The sequence below is a fragment of the Mchenga conophoros genome, linkage group LG16 (assembly GCF_057382185.1).
Source record: "Mchenga conophoros isolate Kocher_MC1m ecotype Shallow Benthic linkage group LG16, M_conophoros_male_GT1.1, whole genome shotgun sequence".
In the NCBI taxonomy this organism is placed as follows: Eukaryota; Metazoa; Chordata; class Actinopteri; order Cichliformes; family Cichlidae; genus Mchenga; species Mchenga conophoros.
The window spans coordinates 40,758,635-40,764,273 of NC_140541.1; the positions used below are offsets into that span (position 1 = coordinate 40,758,635).

Consider the following 5,639-nt stretch of genomic DNA (forward strand, 5'->3'; position numbering starts at 1 on the left):
GATTGTCTTATTACAAATAAACCTTTAAGAGGTGTATATTTTATATAATTTATCAAAGCAATTGCACCTGTAAGCCAATCAATGTTTATTCCAAAGTGTAATGCAAAATTAAAATGACAAATGTAGGGCTGTGTAAGTAGTTTCTACTGTGAGTTCTACTGTACTGTAATTCTACTACTGTAATTTTAACTTTCTACTTGTGATTTCCAGAAAAATGACTGGATGTGAGAGAGTTTAACGACAGGAAAGATGGAGCAGTGAGAGCAGAGATCTCTCAGAATTCTGAATACAGACTGACAAAGTTCAGGTAACTTCAATTCCAAAAACTTAGATTCTGGTAAAACTGGATTTCAAGTCACAGGATTGCGTTTCAACTCAGGTTCAAGTTTGTCAAATTAGATAGAGCACATGGCGGAGAATGGATAGAAGATAGAATGGCTTGTCAAAAAAGATTGAGCAGGGAGAGGGAGAGTGATAGGACAGACTGAATTGCTTGTTAATGATAGAGGGAGAGGGTTTTCTGCAGCAGGTCACCTGTAAGACAGAAAGAAAGTGGAATTAGACACACTTCCAATAAACCTGGCTTTACCGTATTTTTCAGACTATAAGGCACATTTAAAAGCCTTTAATTTTCTCAAAAATAGACAGTGCACCTTATGTATGGTTGTGCTTACTGATTTTAAACCAATTCTATGTGGTACACGGGCACCACTTGATGTATTGTCGGAGCATGGATACCATAGTCAGCACCCTCGTAGAGTAATTCGTACTGTGCTTCAACATAATATGGTGTGTGTGTATAAGGGCCTGGCACCTGTTGAGAGCCATGCTTATGAAGCAGATTTCAAACTGATCAATCCACATTCATCAGTCCATAAATCCTGAAAAGTGAGTGTATTGTTCTGTATTTTATGTCTTACAACTGAACAATTTTGAGAGTTATTGTAAATTAGTTGAATAAAGTTTCACTTATCTGTTTTGTTTGGCTTAATGTGCCTTAGAATTTAGTGCGCCTTACAGTCCGAAAAATACAGAACACATATATCATTACACACTGAAGAGTCGTACAGTACATTATTAGATTCAACTGAATGAAAATGTTTAGAAATGTTCCACCACCATATGATAAGGACATTTTTGCATTCTATTAACACAATAAAAACAAACACAGTCTGTAAACCAAGATATGGTGCTACAGTAACTTACTATAAACATTATATGGTCAAGCTAAACCCACACAATGAAGTCAGAGCAGACAGTTTCAGACCACCTGCTTTAAACACTTCACAGCACTCAACTCACATGATCCTAAATGCCCAAAGGTCTCAAATTCCCGTTTCTGTGTGTACTTACCTGGTTCAACAGTATATCATAATGTCTGGGGAGCCGTTAACATAAAAGTAAAAAATAATTTACTCAGTATGACTTTTGGCAAAATGAAAAATTTGGAGACAGATGACTCCTAAACAGCAGTTTCTACATTTTTCAGTCAAATATGGGGCATGTTTAATACACACTCCACTAAATCTACAATAAACTTAGCATGGCCGATATTAGGGCCTAATTAAAAATGTACTATGATGATAAGAGAGATCTGTAAGTCTGGAAATGTTTACACAGACTTTTCTACGATCTGATTATTCCCAAGAGCTGTGCTGACTCACTCCACTAAACTGAATGTCCTATAATGAGAAACATTTCCCAGCACTGTACCTCAGACAAACCTTTACTTACCAGACTGGAGACGATCAGATCAGCAGTCTAGAGAAAGGAAACAATTCATCAGATCACTGTTTGATGATTCAGACTGTTGAGCCTCTTCACACACAATCCAATTTACTGTGACATAAATTAACTAGTAAAATTCTTAATTTATTTAAGGCTTTATGAGCTTACTGTAGTCTAAAGAGGAGATAAATGAACTGCAGCGTCTCACATGGCTGTAGCAAGTGTAATAAAAGCATTCATTACTACAGAAATATAAAGAATAGCCACCAATATTTGTTGGCACAAGTGCAGGATATACCAAATATTTCCTACACAGAAGCTTTGTGGCTCCAACATTTTCTACAACAGGTCAGTACTACTAAAGTGTGAAAGCCAAAACTTTTAAAAATGTTAGATACAAAATAATTATATAAATCAGAAGCAACAGAAAACCTCGTCATGTCTGATATGAATATGTAAATCTTAAAATAGTTTTAAATATTGACATGTTACAATAGCAGAGGTGCACCATGTTTTGTAATTAAAATTAAATGTCTTAAATTTTTACACTAAAAAGTCCTTTCATTATACCTGTTGCTAGGAATATTTATGTATTTTGCAGTGTACCTTTTTGGCAACTTTTCTATAAAATTTTAAAACACATTATATTCACCAAATAAGTGATAAACTAATTAGACACACTGGCTGTAATGTACCTAACAATGTCCACTCACACCTCTGGTTCTCTTAGTTTTTCATTATTGCTTAACTGTACAAAATACTTCTACAGTGTTCTGACTTTAATGTAACACATCAGCAGAATTTGAGAGACAATATGAATCAATACCTGTGCAGCTCTTAAGTGTTTGAGCAACCACTTATACTGACTCCCCTAAAACACTTTCATTGTTTTGTCTGCTACTTAAATCCACAAACATAAGGAGAAAATGAACAACTGACATTTACCTATGTTTGGATTCAATAAGCCATAAGAAATTTAAATCATACATAAATGGGCTATTAAACTTCAGGGACATTTTCAGGGACAGTCAGAGGTCCTGTGTGAGGGCTTTGCTGCTACAGGTAATAAATCCTGACTTTGTGTTTTTGCCCATCAGTAAATGGAAACATATCACAAAAAGTCAAACTACTGTATGTAAGTTGCCAAATGTGCTACGCAATGCCAGGTTCATACTGCCTCAGTTACAATCACTGTTTACTTACCAGCAAAGGCAAAACCAAAGATCTCTTTCACTCTGTGTAACAAAAGACAAAGCACAAAAATACAGAATGAGACAACTCAAATCAGCATCACAGTCAATACTGCATCACTCTGTGTAGTCCAAAAGATTCAGTACACTTCTTTGTTTATCACAGCAACAAACAACTCACCTTTTTCTACACCTTATTAAAGATTACTGTCTTCATTAAGGTAAAATGTGGTTTCATCCATTTGTAATAAGCCACACACGTTTCTCAGTTATGTGATAGCTCTATTAGTTTGGTGCTATTAGATAACACAGTAGATTTAATAAGCAATGATTTGCTACACCTAGCTCTGCACACTTTATCAAATTCTGACATCACAATTTCAAAGCATGAACAATCATAAATGAAAGCTTGGATGATATTTTTGTAGGCTTCAACATTTGAGTTCGTCTGCATTCAAATTCTGCTTCCTAAAAATATTATCACCTGCACACAGTATCATTTAATATGCTGTTGTTTTAAATATCTACATATCATATTTATAATATTAATGGTGCACTGCTGCATTTTATTTATTTGAAGGTGGACTTTTTTATATTTCGTTAGTTTTTCACAAAGTGAGAAGTTAAACAGAGCTGCAGGTGTAGGTTTCATTTTAAAAAAAAAACAACCTGCACAAACAAGTGTTTGTTAAACAGTTCTTAAAAATTTAACTAAAAAACTAAAATTACCTAATTAAAAAAAAACTTCTTGTTAAGAGATGTTATTATTCTTATATTATGTGTTTCATCCTCACTCTCTCTCTCCCTTCTGTTAATTAACCCACAGCACAAAAACACACCGGTACAGGCACGTGACTCTTTTTCTCCCGGCTTTCAGTCAGAAGCTGTGTCCCAAAATGTCGGCTGCATCCTCCGGAGGCCGCATTTGAAGGCCGATTATGTCACAGCCAGTCGACGAAGGCTGTCTCAAATGCGGCCGACAAATGAGTCCTTCATTTCCCCGAATAAACTTTTAACATATTTTTAGGCGAGAAAGTAGCGGTGTAAATATCTGCTTGGTTTATCAAGACATCGCATATTTGCAAAAGTGTGCCGACGTTTTCAGAGACGTCTGTCACCCACCGGCTCGATGGCAAGCTGGGAGGGGGGTTCAGACCCCCGCTCTTTCGCTACTCAGGTTAAACATGATATACAAGTCACTCTGATAACTTAAAAATGTAATTGTTTGCCTTTTTCTGTGTTTTATTTGTTCTGGAGTAAATCGGTTTGGCTGAGATCAAAGTTATTAGATTATTAGATTAAATAAAGCTTTATTAATCAATCCGGTGGGTTCCTCCGGGATTTTCACACAGCTCAATAAACGTTAAACGGTCGAGAATTTACGCCAGTGTCCTGTTATATTTTAAATAGCAAGGAGCAGACGGCCGAGTTTATTAAACTCCAGCGAGACAGCGGTGACGCAAATCTGAAGGCTAGACCGTCCACTTTCACAGCCTTCTCGGTCCACGTAGACCGCGAAGGCTGGGTCCTCCGAAAGATGCAGCCGACGTTTTGGGACACAGCTAATGGCGGTAAAATGGCTCCTTTGAAGTTGCCGACCCTGCTGCTTCAGCAGCTAATCAGTGGTTCTAAAATGACGGCTTACAACCGAAAGAATGAGGCCGTTTTTAACTGACTGATTTGTGAAGAGAATTAACTTCAGCTTCCCTAACAGACTCAGAAACACTAACACACCGAATGAACCAAATACAACACAATAACTGTAATAAACAATCAAATGAACCATATTAATTTCACACTGGGCCTATAGCAGCTAGGCTAGGCGTTAGCACTTAGTGCTAGCATACCAAACACTCCTTTTAAATAGTAAAATTACAACGTTTCACTAAAAAAGCAGCCATTGTGTTACTTTAACATGACTTGTACTTCGACTGGCTTCATAAGTCACTAACAACAACTGGGTAAATCCCTCATACAGCTTATAGACATTTCATTTCAGAAAAGAGAGACAGAGAAGCAGCGCTTACCGGTGGGGATCGAGCTGAGAGTGGACGGAGATTCAGGAGTCAGGCAGAGACGTTAAAAAAAGAGGCATTCACGGGTAGTGGGAAACTCCGCAATTACACAAAATTGGCATGGAAAACGTGAAAAATATATGTAAATTTAAATATTATTATACTAGTTGCTAGTTGCTTTTTTGCAACAAAAAGCAACTAGCAGAAATTTAATTCTATAAGTTTAATAAATGTTTCAAACAGGATTCTTTGAATTTGAAATAATGGTTAAAAGACATAAATAAACATAAGGTCATTATGTTAAAATGTACTTTATTATGATAGATTTATTTAACTGACTGCAGTAATAAGAACAGTCTTCTGCTGAACACCAACACCAAGGAGCTGGTGTTGGTGATCGCCTAAGCATCCTCACAGTAGGAGCTGCAGAGGTTCATCTCACTCCACTGCAGGACTCAAGAGGTTCAGGAGGTCCCTTAACCCCACTGCTATGAGACTTTTTAACAGCGACTCCTGATATGTTCATTGCACATTTGTTTCTTTTATTCTACTACATATTGGTTGTAATCATGAATTCTGAATTGCTTTAAAGCTGAAGCTGTCTGCTAAAACTAGCTGAAAAAGCTGAAAAGTTGCAGAAATTGTAAAAACTTTGCAGAAGCAAAGGAACTTTGCTAAAATGGAATAACTTAGCAGAACTGCAATA

At 36.6% G+C, this 5,639-nt stretch overlaps 1 long non-coding RNA gene across 1 annotated transcript; it reads right to left on the minus strand.

Moving 5' to 3' along the window:
• Positions 1-491: 491 nt before the first annotated feature.
• LOC146557373 (uncharacterized) lies at positions 492-4,971 on the minus strand. The gene is made up of 4 exons (XR_014889064.1): positions 4,946-4,971; positions 2,932-2,963; positions 1,735-1,761; positions 492-534 (listed from the first exon to the last, which is right to left on the minus strand). It is a non-coding gene; the product is annotated as an uncharacterized LOC146557373 (long non-coding RNA).
• Between the last annotated feature and the right edge of the window lie 668 nt (positions 4,972-5,639).